Source organism: Phalangium opilio, unplaced genomic scaffold, assembly GCF_054372755.1.
Source record: "Phalangium opilio isolate 3A_F unplaced genomic scaffold, DU_Popi_V2 ptg000101l_1, whole genome shotgun sequence".
NCBI lineage: Eukaryota > Metazoa > Arthropoda > Arachnida > Opiliones > Phalangiidae > Phalangium > Phalangium opilio.
In genome coordinates, this window is record NW_028324204.1 from 4746469 (window position 1) to 4763599 (window position 17131).

At 36.1% G+C, this 17131-nt stretch overlaps 2 non-coding genes across 2 annotated transcripts; both read right to left on the minus strand.

The window, feature by feature from the left end:
• Nucleotides 1-9215: 9215 nt before the first annotated feature.
• TRNAV-CAC (transfer RNA valine (anticodon CAC)) lies at nucleotides 9216-9288 on the minus strand. Its single transcript has one exon. It is a non-coding gene; the product is annotated as a tRNA-Val (tRNA).
• Nucleotides 9289-9491: 203 nt separating this feature from the next.
• On the minus strand, nucleotides 9492-9564 carry TRNAV-CAC (transfer RNA valine (anticodon CAC)). The gene has a single exon. It is a non-coding gene; the product is annotated as a tRNA-Val (tRNA).
• Nucleotides 9565-17131: the final 7567 nt, after the last annotated feature.

Below are 17131 nucleotides of genomic sequence, written 5' to 3' on the forward strand. Positions count from 1 at the left end.
TACTCCAAAAAATAAAAACGTAACTCATTGAAAGTTTGTATTCTTATTGTAATTAACATAATACAATTTTTTACAACCCTTTGAAACGCAAGGCGCTCCCCTAAAAATTCCACAAATAGGACCAAATTGACAGTTTTACACAATTTTTTAAAACGCTGATTTATGTCTGTTTAACCTTTAGCTCAAACTTTTCATAAGCCCAATATGAAATTCGGATATCCTTAAAACTTCTCAAAGACGATCCGAGATTATCAATTTCAAACTTTTTTGTTGCATTAACTAACGTCTGTTTGATATTAAGCTTATAAACCTTAAACACAATATAGTCAGGACAATGCCGACTCAATTTATAAGGGCTACCCTAAAAGGTCCACAAAGGTGATCCAAGATTGTTAATACGCCTAAAAAGTGCCCTCTTCAAAATATGTAGCCGGGGAAAAGAGAGCGTGATCGAGTGGGCCATGCTAGTGGGCACTTTGGTAGTAAGTAACGGGGGTTGGGACTCCAGGGATAGCCCGCTCCATCACGCAGTCGACAACGCAAAGCAACTCGCGCCAGCGTGGGAAATAAGGCGGTAACACAGGGCAAATGACGAGTTTAAAAATTGCCTGGTCCAGTTCAAAAATAAAATCGGAGGGGTGGTCAGTGGTCCACGAGACTACTAAAAAATTCAAGGGTAACCAGAGTCCACACATTAAAATTCTAATATTTTAATTATCCACTTCTTTAGCTTAGCAGACGACGTGCTCTGGCCAATGGTCACGGACCAGTTTATTTAATCCAAGTCAGGAGGGTCTCTGGGAGTCTGGGGTACGTTCAGTAACGAAAATCTCAAGGAAATCGCGGTTTTCTTGATGTGTGGTTGATGGGCTCGAGACGTCACAGTGACGTAAAAGGCTGTTGAACGGAAAAGTGACACTTTGAAGTTAGCGCTGGTTTAGAAAATGGAGTTGGGGAAACGTCTTACTGGCCCTCAAAACGTTACGAAGCGCATATGGCTCTTTTCAAGTATAAACGAGCTTACAAATAATGAAATTGTTTAAGAAAATTATGTCTATTTGAATGGTAGAAGTAGTTTTGTAATGAAAACTAATACAATTACTGTAGGAATAACATTATTGGAATTTAATTTTTAAATCCCGCGCCAACTTTTCGTCTGTCAAGTGTTCATCAGTCAAACGCTACGTCACGCCATCAAAAAAACCATATCGATTAGATGGTTTTTTGGATGGGCAAGCGCTAAGCATCATGACGTCAAAACCGGAAACGCGAAAAAGTGTACAGTAGGAAAAATCTCACATCGTTTAGTGAGAGGGTTACTGAACGTACCCCTGGCCTAATGTCCAGTTTAAAAAAACCCTTATTTCCCACCCTGACTCGCGCTATAGCAAGCAGCTGGCGACGTGTTGCGCGTGATCGAGTAGGCTATGGTCCGGTCAAAAGAAATCTTCAGTTCAGCGTTGTAAATAAGGCGGTGGCACAGGGAAAATGACCAGTTTAAAAATTAAATCGGAGGGGGAGCAGTGGTCCACAGGACCACTAAGGAAATTCTAGGGTAACCAGGGTCCAGAGACTCCAGACATTATCTCAACTATTTTAATTACCCACTTCTTTAGTTTAGCAGACGCCGCGCCCTGGTCAATGGTCATGAACCAGTTCATTTATACCAGGGCAGGGGGGTCGCTGGCCCAATGTCTAGTTTTAAAAAAATCCCTATTTCCCACCCTGCTTCAGTTGGGAGTCTGACTCCTGGAGCTCCTAAAGTCCAGAGATGCATATGACAAGGATTCATTTCTCATAAGCGAGAATGGCCAACTCTGTTGTGTTAGAGACAGCCTGGCAGCCTGGTATTTGTTTACTTCTCAGTCAGCTGGGTTTTCACCTTTAAAAGTTAATACAGCCCTTTGAATTTAAATAATTAGAAATGAGAAATGTTATTAAATGAATAAATCTATACGGTTGCAGTTGTGTCGAAATGAGAGCAATTAAAAATGTGTCTTTGATATTTAGCTCTGATAATTTCAGAAACTTAATAAAAAAGTAGTGTTATGTATTTAACCAGTATTTATTTTATTGAAATTTATTAATAATTATTTAATTAAAAAAATTGTAATACTATTTTATGTTTTAAATTTTACAAATAAAATTCAAAACAGTAAACATAGGGCAAAGGTTATATTGTATTATAAATAGCCAGTGGGATTGATTTTAGCTATATCGCAATTAGAGCTCGACATTTTCTATCCATTATCCACAAATTAGTAATTAATTTGAATGAAAATAGGTGGATATCTTTTATTAATAGTTGGGAAATAATGCACACACTTTACATTTAAATTTTAGAAGCTAATTTATTATTTACTTTGTGTATATAATATTCAGCATTAATTTCACTAAGGAAATAAACTAATTACCTACGAGGAATTAACTAGTATATATGTTTAAAATTATAATTTAATCGTTTCAAAACTAATATGGTTTTGAACCGGTCTTTGTAATTTAATTATTAAAATTTGTGATTATCGATTGGTCAATATTGAAAATTAACCAATGGTGGAACTAATTTTTTTTAAACTCAATGAAACTGAACTATCAATGAATAATCTACCGAACGAGGTATCAACCTATTATTTTTTTTCAAAAGAAGGTAAATAAGGATTAGATGGCTTGCTGCTTCAAACAAGATTTTTAACCATGAATAGAATATTTTGTTAATTTTAGTCAAATTTAGATATTCGGTAATCGAGTTGATATGAATAAAGCCCTTTTTGCTCATGTCTATTTTAAACTTTAATCACAGATTTCGCTTACCATTTCACAAGCATAATAAACACTACTGAAGGGCGCAAATCTATCTGTGATCGGTAATGGTGACCAATATAGCAATTTGCCCAATTAATCAGTTTGAACTTCATTTGCACATTTCTATTCGTTAATTTGAAATGTTGCGAGAAATTTGAATGGAATGTAAGTAGATATCTCTTTCAGAAGATAATTTTTGATGTTGATATTTAAGATTCATTGAGTTAAAAAAATTGGTATTGGTATTTCAAGTAAGCTTAGATATCAACATCGGTGAATTTACGATATGGGCTTATGATGGTAGTCTGTCTATAAGATTAAATCGTTACTTTAAGTGTCACTAGACTACCTCCAAAATCGAGAGTTAGTAACTTTATAACCATCTCCTAGTCACAGGATATCCGAGGGTCAATTTTTTATATCATATGACATGTGATAATCTATGACATGTGATACTATAGCTCAGTCAACTTTTGGCAAGGCCTAATACCGTTTTGCTTGACTTTCGCGGTCAAATTCCTTTTAAAGCATAGATCATATAGTATCCACCCTTGATTTTCATTACGCAACACACGTTGGATTCGTAAACCTCGACGCGCACAACGATTAGAAGCATTAAAATGCAAAAACAACACACTGACCGCATACATTTTTGGTAAATAACAGAGTCACTACAGCTGTTTTCGGGGCTGAACGAGCGACCGAGAGGGCGTAAAAGAAAAAGCCTCCGGCGGCCGGTCTCTTAAAGGGGGTAGTTTCGAGGGAACGAAATTCAAATGCAAGGCGCGTCCCTTCAACAAAAAACATTGAATTCGTTAATACGGACGTTTTAGGCAATTATAATATTGAAATTTTATACAATTAAGTAATATTTTAGAAAACTAAGCACTACTTTCAAAGTCTAAACTTTAAAAATACGACGATACGAGAAGGCGAAGTAACAACAAGAGGTAAACATTTTTATAAATGGCAAAAATTAACGGTAAGCCAAGGCTTAGCGCAATTTCACCGCCTTAAAGAAAGTGCCAAGTTTAGAAATAGATTGTGGGACAATAAAAAGGTGGAAAATTATGAAATTAGGCTTATATTAAAGCTTGAAACCTACTTTATATTATATTTAAAATCCATCCATGAGCAAATCCTCAAACAATTTGAAAATGGCAACGAAAAAGGACCCACTCTCAAATTTTTTTCCCCTTTAAAAAAATGGCGGCCACAAACGGGGTAATTTGTCACGGCGGCAATATTAAAGCAGTCTTATCTCACTATCGATAGGCCATTTCAACCAAAAGGCATTAAGAAAAAACAATCGGATTATTATGACGCAACTATACGTAAAAAAGGCCAATATTGGTCGCGCTGATATTTACCAATAAAACAGCGTATCCATGCTAAAATATCGCAGATTGGGGTAGTTTATAAAATTTAAAATTTAAATTAAACATACTTAAAATTAATTTTTCTCAAAAACCTTAAAAATGTTCCTAGAAAAAGGTTTAAATTTTGATATAAAACCTTTCCCAAACGTAACAAACGAATATTTCATTTCAAAAGGGTGGCCACAAAATGGCTAAATTTGAAAAAAACTCCATGTTATTTCTATGGGAAAATTTTCTTTTTCACCTAAAGGGCTGATTAATTTTATGGAAATGAAAACCACCCTTAGCAACTTTATTTTTTATACAATAAACTAATGGGTGGATCTTCTTGAAATTTTAACCACATAATTGTAGTTCTGTGGAATTTTTTCAAAGCAGTTAATACGATACAAAAAAGTTATAACCAATCAAAAAACCATCCTTATACATTAAAGTCGGTATGAAGTCTTATCTAAGAGAGCTATCGCTCTCCTAGAATACAAACTTATTTGTATTGAGTGGGGTGGCGTAGCGGTTAGCGCTTCGCCTCGCAGCAAGAGAATCCCGGGTTCGATCCCGGACTGTGTCACCGGGTCAGGCCCGTAGCCAAAAACGTTACGCAGAAGGGGCAGTATCTTTCTGTGAGGGGGCATGACAAATGGAATTTTTTTAGAATAACATAAATATCAAAGTTGTCATACAATATTTCCGCATGTTATTGACACTCATTTAATATTTGAAAATCAAACTGATTTTTATATTGTAAAAAAATAGTAAACAAACAATTCTCAATCTAATTTCTAGTCAGATATTTTTCGTAGGGTAGCGAAAAGTTTCACTTTCTTCCATGTAACAAAGCTCGTCGTTAAGAGAAAATACGCGAGTAGGCAGGAAAAGCTTCCCTTACAACTTCGCAAGTCGCTGTTGAGGCTCTAAATGCTAGTCTGTACCTTGACTCCCCAACATAATATTTTGGTCCTGGATGAACAAACCAGGGACATATATCAAGGATAACGACATAAAGCAAAAACTTCCAGTGTATCAGGGATACATATCAAGGGTGAAATTAAAACATACAAGTGAATCATGGGTATATCATAATGTTAAACTTCCGATCCATAGTTTTATTAATTATTTGAATTTAAATAAAATGAGTCTGATACTTCATGGAGATTTTAAAAAATTTATTTATTAATTTAAATATAAGCAGACTCTTTCGGACCGCGGTCCCTCTTCAGCTGCAACTTTGACAATAATGCGATAAAATTATACGAACGAGAACTAACAGTTTTTTTACATATGTTTTTTAGCAATACTACATCATATCGTCTTACTCTTAATTTTTTTATATATATATTCTTTTTTTAAGTGAAAACTTCCCCACCCATTTATATTTATTGATCCTCAGTCTAAATTTAAGGGGTATATCCTTAGGATAAAGGCATCGAGTAAAAAAATCCAACTGTGTCAGGAATATACATCAAGTTTAAAGACAATAAAGCATAAAATATGTTAATATACATTCAAAATAATTTTAATATTTGTGTACCAAAATGAAAATATTCATTACAGGGCAAAGTCCCTCTAAATTAATTTAAACAAGTTGGGAAAACCAAAATATTACCTCTCCGAGTCAAGAGGTCTACTACTACAAAGTTATTTACCTAGATATGGAATTATTTCCCTTTTTTGAAGTAAAAATTTACGAAATATTGAAGCAGTATTCCAAGCATAGCGAATATACAGTAAAGCAGACGACATTTTACATCCAATAAGGATAAATCTTGGATACATGGAAATCAGTTAATGGCAAAAAGAACAGGAAATGAAGTCTACGCTTCAGCTGTTTACCCTATATTTTGATAGCTACATTCACAACTGGTTAGCAGTGTAAACACTATCGTCTCGTCTCACCTCAACAATATTCTTAGTTTGCCAACATAAGTGTTAACGTTAAATAATACCAAAGCTAAATTGTAGCTAGACGCACTGATAGTCAATGCGCACCTTAAAGAGAATAAAACTCTGTAGCTTGGCCCTACTAATCTAATTGCCACCATGATGTTTTCTTCTATTATAAAATCTTAACCTGATTATTTAAGAGTGTATTTAACTTTCGGCTCACCAGGGAGGAGAGACTTGAGAGGGAGTGTTAAAGTGAATAGGCGCATTCTTTCGCATCGTGGCTAAAATCGTCTCTCTCTGGCGCTGACTCAGGGACTCATGGCGGTGTCCGCGCGCATGCGTCAAATTTAAAAACCGGCTTTGAACTAGAAGGGGAAGGTCGTGTTTGAATTTCTGCCATGGTTAACTATAAGAAGTGTTGTTTTCTAATTGTTCAAGTAACCCTAAGTATTTAACAAGACCCGACATGGTAAATATCGTTTTCAAACCATTTCCCAAACCAAAAACAAAGCTTGAAATTTATTGAAAGTGAATAGAAACTCGTGGAAATCGGTCTTCCACTAGCTAATATCCATCCTTTACTTTTTTAAGTCTGGGTTTTTGGCTTTGGAAACGTGTGGAAGGATATTCCTTTCATATATTTTTAAGCGAATACCTTGAATCATTCCTACAACCGTTACAAAAACAATTTGGCATTTTTATTAAGCCTCGGTTTCCTCCCAACAGACGTTGATTTTTGGTTGAACAGAGTGAGTGGGGCAACAGTCGATGGAAGCGGAAGCTGGCGGCAGAGAGAATTTTTAAATTCACTCTGCTGGCGGTAGTAAACGACGTCACTCGCGCCTGCGCGTTAGCTAAAATTGTGGAACGGAGATAAAAATTCCTACCCCCACTTTCTTTCCCATTTGCCACTGTATGACGGTTTTTTTAGCATTAGATCAACACTCCCTCTAACGTTCCTTACTCCCTGGGCTCACTCTGAACCGTTGATGTCTCTTCATTTCATACATGAAAATCAAAACCCAAAGTTTACTTCACCTCAGGCCTCAATTATTTACTCTATATTTCACTAAGCTTATTGCAAGTAATACTAGACATACCCGCCGGAGTCTAGATCTTAGCTTTCTTCATGTAATTACTAAACCAAGGATTATTCTATATACAGATGTAGTATAGCTTAAGTATTATATAAACAGCCATTTCAAATAATAATATAAAAAAAATCTTTGGAATATCAAAATGAAACAGAGCTTTAAAGCTACAAAAGCACTAAATGCATCATAACTACGAAAAATATTTCATCATATTCACTTTATATTAAGGATAAAGGGAATATTATGGTTCTGTAGGATTTCTTTACAGATCAAAACAAAACGAACTTCTAACGCAGCGCACTGCGGCACTAGTGTAATAACGGACCGACACACACAGACAATAACATAGACTGCTTTTTAACTCTTTCCGTATTAATTTTGAATTGAGAAACAAGATTATCTTAAATATTAAAATAAATATAATTAATATTTAATATTTTCTTCGTTAGTTATTCGCCTTATTGAACGTTACATCGTTTTAAAAAAGAACAATTAAACATTCTTGAGAGACTTGACTAATATTGGCGTTTGAAATGAAGCATACGCCGGTTGCTTCGCCTTACTAAAATAGGTAGTATATAAGGGTTTCGAATCGCAGCTATGGATAAGAACAGCGCAATTGCGTGAACCTTTGGTGGAAGCCCAACCTTAGGGAGGCCGGACGTTTCTCGTAACCCTGGCCGATCGCCGCGTATGTCTTAACCTTGAGGATGCTGATGGAGTAGAAGCCAGGTGTGCAAACTGGTGTCCATGTGGGATGGACAAAAACAATGACCAGAAGATGGTGGTGTGTAGAAACCAGTGTGTACAGACTGGTGTCCATGTGGGATGGACAAAGACTAGAAGATGGTGGGGATTAGAAGCCAGTGTTTACAGACTGGTGTTCCATGTGGGATGGACAAAGACCAGAAGACGGTGCTGTGTAGAAGCCAGTGTGTACAGACTGGTGTCCAGGTGGGATGGACAAAGACTAGAAAATGGTGGTGTGTAGAAGCCAGTGTGTACAGACTGGTGTCCATGTGGCATGGAAAAAGAGCCAAAATGATGGTGGACTATAGAAGCCAGTGGGTAAAGACTGGTGTCCGTATGAGATGGACAAATGGCCAGAGGATGGTGGTGTTAGATAGGTAAGTAGCTATGGTAAGTGGAATACAATTTTCCAAATTTCCGGGAACTGTAAATGCGATCCGGAATTTGGGAAAACGTTTGCTCAGACAGACACACAGACAGACACACAGACAGACAGACAGACACGTCGAAATTAGAACCTCTCCGTGACATACGTCACTCGGAGAGGTAAAAATTACATATCTACGCTTTTTCAAGAACAATTAGATTTTCCGAAAACATTTTATCATGAAATTAATTGTTCTTGAAAAAGCGTAGATATGTAATTTTTCAATTAATTTAGAGGGTCTAGATCGATTAACAGTAAAATCAGTTGATTGCATTAAATATTGATTAAGGATTGAGTGGATAAAAATAACTAGAAAAAAATTTCAATATCTGAAACTTCAGTCAATTGATAAACCTCACACATATCGTTTGTTTTTTCGGCCTTGGTCCAAACCAAGACGTTTTTATATAATATCTGTCACTTCAGTCTTAATATAATTTAATTTTGAATAATTATGTTTGCTTTACCGTCATACATTTGCACTCTAAAATATAATAGTGCATTCAAACACCATATATGCTGTTTTTTCCAGTGCCAAAAAAGACATCATTTAGGGTGTACTTTAACCCCATTTCTATGATCAATTCACGCCATTTACTTATATTATTTGCAAGTATTAAGGAAATATTAGGCATTTATGCACCATTTACAGTGGCTTTTAACATCTTTTTTAGACAATCTGTTGAACTTCTAATATTACTTCGTTTAATGGTTTTAGAAGTAGGGAAAAAGTACGCTACCTATGTCACATTATTAAACCAAGTGAAGTGATATAATTGTTAAATATTTATTATAACCACTACACCACAGACACGTGGTAAGTCTAAGTTTTCCAAGAGATCAAACTAATTATAATGTCCAATCACGATGGTTAAAACATGTATCTACCTGGGCTCGAACCTGGGACTTTCCGCGTGTGAAGCGGACGTGATAACCACTACACCATAGATCCTTGGTATATCTGAGTTTTCCAAGAAATCTAGCTAATTCTTTTGCCCAATCACGATGGTCAAAACATGTAGTTACCAGAGCTTGAACCTGGGACCTTCCGCGTGTGAAGCGGACGTGATAACCACTGCACCATAGATACGTAGTAGCTCTGAGTTTTCCAAGAGATATAGCTAATTCTTATGTCCAATCACGATGGTCAATACATGTGTCTACCAGGGCTCGAACCTGGGACCTTCCGCGTGTGAAGCGGACGTGATAACCACTGCACCATAGATACGTGGTAGCACTGAGTTTTCCAAGAGATCTAGCTAATTATTATGTCCAATCACGATGGTCAAAGCCATACTTCTGTAATTAACCAAAATTAACATACTTAGACTTAATTGTTTTGATCAAACTGGCTGATAGCACACCCTGAATACTTAATTGTTAATATAAGATAATTCCGAAAAGTAACTTCGCTGTAGTTTTTAAGTTAGCGGTGGGGAAAAATCACGAACAACCCCATGTTAATCTCCATAAGAAATTTAGCAAAAGCATGTGAATTTTACTTTAACGTTACAAAACGGTATCAAGTCATATCTACAAGGGCCTACCGGCCCTGTAGAATTAGGTAAGGGGGCATTTTAAATTTTGATGGGGCATTAAGGGGCAAACATAAATCTTATTTTAGGGGGCAGTGTCCCTGGTGCCTCCCTCCCGAGGCTGCGGGCCTGGTAACTTGGGCCGTCTTTACACGAGTAATTTAAAGCGCTAAGTTTTGCTGCCTTTAACTGTCAAGTCGAAAAACCAATGGATTATAAGACCACTGATTTTAATTATATTTTAGAAATTAAATTTATTTCTTGCATTTTACAAACAAACAATGTGCTGAAGCAAATGATGTCCAATAAGTTTGAGTTGCTGCCCGGTCTGCCTTATGGGCCATCCGGGCTAGTTTGAAACCCATTGCGCGTCCACCAATTCCCGAAGAAGAAAAGGAATGGAAGATGATACGGTTGAACCTACCAGTTCTAGTAAACTTTTGAATTTGATATCGCATCCTACGGAATTAGATCCCTCCGCGCTATAGTTTTGAACCAGGAAGTAAACCTGAACGGATGGTGATAGGCTTAGACAGTGAAAACGACAGGACTTTACCGAATACCATAGACATATTGGGTGACAATTGCCCCTCGCAGCAGGCATTAAACGATATAAACAGTAGTAATACATCTTATTTTATGTTAGTTCAACTTTTTGGCCTTTTACACCAAGTTAAGTTTTTTTTATTCTTTAATTTAAATATTTTTGCATTTTACCACAGTTTTTTACTATTAACTATCATGTGACCAACCAGAGTTCTTTATCATTACAAACTTATCGCTTTCACTTTTTTTTCCGTTTGTGTCGAAGCCTATTACTGGCCTACTATGCCAACATATTTAAATTTCCCGCCATGAATAAAGTAGTGAGTGGTATAGAGTAATGGCAGTACAACGTATGCAAACTTCAGACCCTTCCAACTCTTAGTTCAGTGTCATCCCCCCTACTGGGCGCGTACAGTATCCCCTCTTACAAGAGCGCGCCTAAAGGGAGGGATACACATTATACACCCCTCTCTAGCGTCACTTGTCTATTGTAGTTCGGTTAGGACAAAAATCTTTGCTATGTTTGGAAATTTGAAATATTTATTATCTAAAAATTGTATTTTATACTTTATTAAATACTTTATAAGGATTAATGTAAGTTATTTTCAAATAAAATAATTTGGTCTTTAATCTTGCCTGTTAGTTAAGGGCCATGTGACTACCGGCTTACCATAGCCTCTTAGATCAGGCGCTCGCTCTTACAATGCCCGCCAATCAGTGCATTGATGGTGAAACGTGAGCAGCGGGTACTAGAACGCGCGATCTGGAAGGCTTAACCAAAGGCTTAAGGTTCAATGTGTGGCATTAGCCTCACCTATTTACTTATTCTCTTTTTTTTAATTCTATCTCATTTGTTTGAATTATAACCATTGTTCAATCTATTTCCATCTCTCAATGTATCCGATGTTCGTAAAAAAGCTGGTTCCACGAACAGCAGTCATTCAACAAATAAATAAAATTTTGGCCTATTGACGCTATTAGGCCAGTTTTTTCTTTGTGGGCTACTTTGTCTCCTGGCGGGCGATTCCTACACCGCCTTAGAAATACGTTGTAGAAATTTAGTCTCTCGAACAGTGGTAGTGGTTGGCAACAAAGAGAGTAGAAAGAGGGGGAGTAGAAGGCTTGGTGGGAGTGTTCTCGCTTTGAAAAGTTACCACTGAACTTCCGGTTTGCGCGCGACTTCTCGTGTTTGGTTGTCGTCGTCTGCTCCACCGTTAAATCAGCTAACCCTTTGAAATGGATGAACGAAGCCGTGCCGAAATGGACAGTAAGTTTTCGTAATTTTTTATGTTTACTTTATACTACTTTAAAATGTAGGTATATTGAAATAAATATATTAAATATGATTTTGGACACTAGATTCTCAAAAAATATTGTTATACGAAACATTGGCTGAACTTGAAAGGCGTAAAGAGGAATACAAGACTGAAAATTTGGACTACATTAACCAATTCTTTGAGGATATAAATGCTGGCCTCATGTCGAATTTAATTTTGAAACATTTAAAAAACGAAATAACAACGGGTAACCTCTTCAACTGTTCCTCAGAGACTAAATATATAGAAATAGTGTTAAAGATAAGTTTGGTGGAACGAAAAGAGGGTTGTTTACGATCAGTTCTCTGTTTGGCTTCATCAACATTTCAACTGTTGTCAGAATCTTTTCAAAAAACATTCGTGCAAATGTTCAAAATGTACCAAACATTGATATGAAAACCAAAGCTACCACTCCAACAAAATACACAGGGACCAAAAATAAAGAAAACTCACCTAAACGGCCACTAAAATCTCCTTCCAAGATCTCAAAAAAGGGTTTCAATTCAATAACTTTACCAGTTCCTCTAATCAAGCCCAGTAGGATAATTAAAGTGGCAGTTAATCAAAGGGGCCACTTATAGTAATGTCACATCATCATAAGTTTCTAGTCTAACCCCAAGCCAATGTGATAAAAAATATATTGCTCGTGATATTTACACACTGTCAATGCCAAGCAAAACCAAACGTGTCAAAACCAATACTGCCGCAGTAACTCAGATTGACTCAAATATTATGATGCCAACTTCTGAGGAAGGCATTTTGACGCATGTCATGTCAAACGCCAATCTAAATGATTCTAGTTTCCTAGACGGTAATCCGGACAAAGATTTATTTTTGCAATTCTTGCCTAAAAACCATGAAAATGACTATAGTTTCTTAGATGATAATCCTGATAAAGATTTATTTTTTGCAATTCTTGCCCAAAAACAATGAAAATGACTATAGTTTCTTAGATGATAATCCTGATAAAGATTTATATTTACAATTCTTGCCAAATGATTAAGAAGTAGTTTTACAATGTTGAAACAATTAAAGATTTTTGAGCTAACCAGATAGCGTTGTGTTTCCTCCTATTGCTTCCAAAACAAAGCCTTTCAACGATTCTAGCTTATCTATATTTGACTGGTAGTGCCAAACGGAGGGGTTGTTACTCCTGCCACCAGCTGATTTCATCCTTCCAAAGTACTGTTCCAACGGATCCTGATTAAGATGCTGCGTCAGGACGAAAGGAGCACCCTTATTAAGTACAAATATGACCACTCTGACAATTGAGTGAGCTACAAACATGATACTAAAATCCCTGTCATTAAAAACAATATACCAGTCATTTTCAACCCTTCGATCGTTTCTCTACTAAGCAGCATCTTGGCCCTTTGACCAGGAGAGAAGTTTCCTTCGCGGTTAAATACATCAGCTTCCCGATCATCAAGGTAATTGATGAAATTGGATTCCAACCACTATACAACAAAGGCAAAATTATTAACAATCCCCCTAGTATTATGGTTTTAGACATAAAACTAGTCTTTCGTCATTAACGGATGTGAAAGGTGCTTTGTCCGATTTTCCCTTTTGGTATCCCTCTTTACAGTTTTTCACATTACAGATGTCAAAAAACTTATTAAAAACTCTAATTAATTTTGTCGTCTCAGTGTATTTATCTTTTTCTAAACATGTTTCGATGGCGTATGCTACAGTTTCGCTGAGTACTTGTGCTGCATATTTTACTTTCATTTTTCCGTAAGAGTTTAAATAGACATGGCCATAGGTCAACTTGGTTAAATGTTTGAATTCCCCTCTTCGGCGAAGCTGAAAGTAATAGAGTTTCAAAATCACTTCCCGGGAAATATTTTCATTATTCTTCCACATAGAGCGAATCTTTGAGTCTTTATCACTGTTGTTAAAGCAGTTTCTAGTTGTTTTGATAAGATGAGGAGGATCTGATATAAAATAAATATTCCTCTCTTCATCGTTAGCAAATAAGTTCGGAGTACTGAATTTTATCGGTACAGCTTCATCTTGAAGTTTCCCGGCTGCTTCAGAAAACATTTTAAAATATTTCCTATTGACTGACGCTCCATCTCCAACAACCCCTATTATTTTAAACCACTATTTTCGAGTCTTTCGATGGCTTCTTGCATTATAAAAAATATTTCAGTACTGCTAGCGCAAGTAGTTGGGAAGTGTGCAAAAGGAATTTGAATTCTATTTGTCACACCTATTAACATCAGCTGAAGTATATGAGTAGCTAATGGTGGTGTCTAAATCCCATTTACCTCTCTTTTTATATCATCTATCTTGTTAATGTCATCATTTAAGTCCTTAAATCCTGTTAAGAAGCCTGTATTTTTATGACACATTAAGTCCTCTCTGATTTTCATCTCTTCAAGTAATATAGTGAAATAACAATCCCAAGGTTTACGATGTGCGATATTTGTTTTGCGAATCATGTCAGTAAATGTTTCCTGGTGAAATCCACTTTTGACTGTCATTACTTGACGCTCATTATACAGCGTTCTCGAGGTTGGCAAATATATACAACCTGATTTTCGCAGTGCTTCATAGGATTATTTCGATTTGTTTTTTAAGTAACAGCACCATTTCAAAAATGTTTTATCCCAACGCATCCCATACTTTGACGAACGCATAGCTTTTAATTGCTGCTTGATGAACACTGAAGAAAAAGACCCTGTTGGTTCCATTTTCAGTCTTTGTTGAAATATCTCTCTCATTGTTGAAATAGCAGCTTTAGTTTTTTGACAGTTTGATGGCACAATCAGCTTACTTGGTCCTTTTTTCACTATTGCTAAAGCTTGCGAAATTACTTTTGATCTTATTTTTCTGAGGCAGCTCCTGTATCTAATACAAGCATAACATCTTCTTTTCTCTGATGGTATTAAAAGATGTTTACCATTACTGAAAATAGTTTGACGTTTTTCACAATAATACCCGGTTTTTGTTCGGTTAAGCTTATTTTCCTTTTTGAATAACTTAACAAAATCTTTGTCTGGATTTCCAAGGCACATATTAAAGTTATTTAATTTTTCTAATAAATCATAGATATCCTTGTTTTCACTCAGTACGAAGTTTGGATAGATGCACTGCAAATTTATACACTTATCTACAGTGTTTACGCTAACAGTTTGTCCAGAAAAAATGCACTCAATAATTACAATACCACTTTCAAGTTTGCTAAATTTAACAGTATTCTCAACAACTTCCATAGCCAAACCAACTTGAGGGATTAATGAGTGTGTGTCAATTCCTTTCTTCAGTATTAATTCATTACTTAGTTTCAATTCAAATGATGAACTGGCAAATGATAATTCGGGAGAGCAACTTGGTTCAAACCCGACACTAGCTTCCTGGTATGTTTCAATCTAAATACATATAGTTTATACTGAATTAATTACATTATGCTTTCAAATAAGAAATAGCAATTTCAGAATTTACCAAATCATTTCGGATATTGGAAGGACAAAGACTTGAATGAATATCATTAAATGGCACTGGGTCGGGGGTCTCCGTCGTAGGTCCTTGAAACCCATGAAAATGTATTTTACATAGTTAACTGGACTTCGTAACATCTGCAATGCCAAAGTTTGGCCGTCCACATGCTGATACCCATCTTTTACACTTTTCTAGTTCAGTTATGGGTGACGGAAAACGCACAAAACCAACATCCAATGAAGAAACCGTTTTCTTTTTGGGTTTCGCATTTCTCATACAAGACCCATAACAGCAACGATATCTTAAGCTTGGCATTATTTTAGCAATCGCCGATAACCACAAACTTGGCAAATAATTAGAAGACGTTTAAGCGCGCTTAAATTTAAAATTAACTTGGATAATTAGTGATAAATGTTACACGACCACCACCTACACAATAAGCAGACGACAACGTTTTCCCTCCAAGCAGACCGCAACTTTTCTGTCCTCTAATTGGTTGAGTATAAGCCAATGGCGATAAACCGGATGTAAGGAGGAAAATTCAAGAAATAAATAAAAAAGAAAAGCGAGAACACCCAAAATGCCTTAGCAAGGCTGTAACTTTCTACTCCCCCTCTTTCTACCCTCTTTGTTGGCAAGCGTAAGCTTTCGTTCTTGCAGTATTTCATAATCGTAATTAGGGTAATTTTCGTATGTAATTTTAGTATGTAATTAGTATTTAAACCATGATTTAGGTGAACTTAATTGGTTTATTAGTTGATAAAATACGGAATTCCTAAGGTTTTATCTTCTATTTATAACAGGAAGGATTCTATCGCAATAGTGTGGCAAGTCTTCCTGGAGACATATAAATAAAAATTATAATTTCATCGGCCCAAAGCCCAATGTTCGTGGGTACCAGGGGCTCCCTAGTCATGCGCCCTAGAGGACAACTTTTGAGTCTTGAACTCTTGATACTAGAAACCGCGTCAAACTCACCTAAAGGGAAGGAGGGAAGGTAATAAAGGCTAGGAAGGGATTAAGCCCAAAACAAAATGTGGGTGAGGGAAGGATGCTTTCCGGCCACAGTTTTGTGGGGAAATATTCGTCAATTCTTCTTCCTCTTTTCTGATGGCTGTTTAATAAGTTCTATTTTATTTCTAAGTATTCTATTGCAGGCGCATAACCCCCTTTATTTGTTGCGTTAAATATTTCTACTCCTCTTGGGAGACTAGTTAGGTTGAACTTGAACACCACCCAAACACCTTAGTTCTTTTCTTAACTGAATATAGATCATTACAATGCCTTAAAAAGAGGAACCAACGCCGCAACACCTTCCAAAAGTTTTGGCATAATTGAATTCAAGGCCTTTCTTGAAGAAAATGGATCAATAACTTGAAACAAACTAACATCACGCATTTGGAAGCTTGCAAGAGATCACTCGCTAATCACTATTCAATAGTTTTTCAAAGTTTTAATTGTTCCTAACGCACAATTTTGACTTAAACATTAGGTTTATGAAGGAATCGAAATCATTACGATGTTTTGATAATGTAAAGGATAAAGTGGTCGTCCTAATTATTAACAATATCTGTAGTCCTGTCTAAGAAGTTCGTAATATGGTCTGTGACATATTTAAAACGGCCATGAACCAGTTGAAAGTATCCAACGAGGCTTTAATATCAGTCTTAACTTGTCGTTTATGAGTTAGTGAACTATATTTCTAGTAGGCTTCTACTATTATATGATGAAAGTAAATGAAATGTTTTTTTTTCCAAAAAGATGTTAGAGAAAAAATAGTAGAAATGTGCAAAACTGGGCAACTTGATTATGTTTTCAGACATTAAATGGTTATTGTAACTACCTTAGACTCTGCGAGGTTATTTGCGCAGTCATGTTTGTCCAGAGAGATTTCAAGTGAATATAAATTGTTTGTGGTCAATCTAGGCTTTTAACAAAAATCAATTTGAAC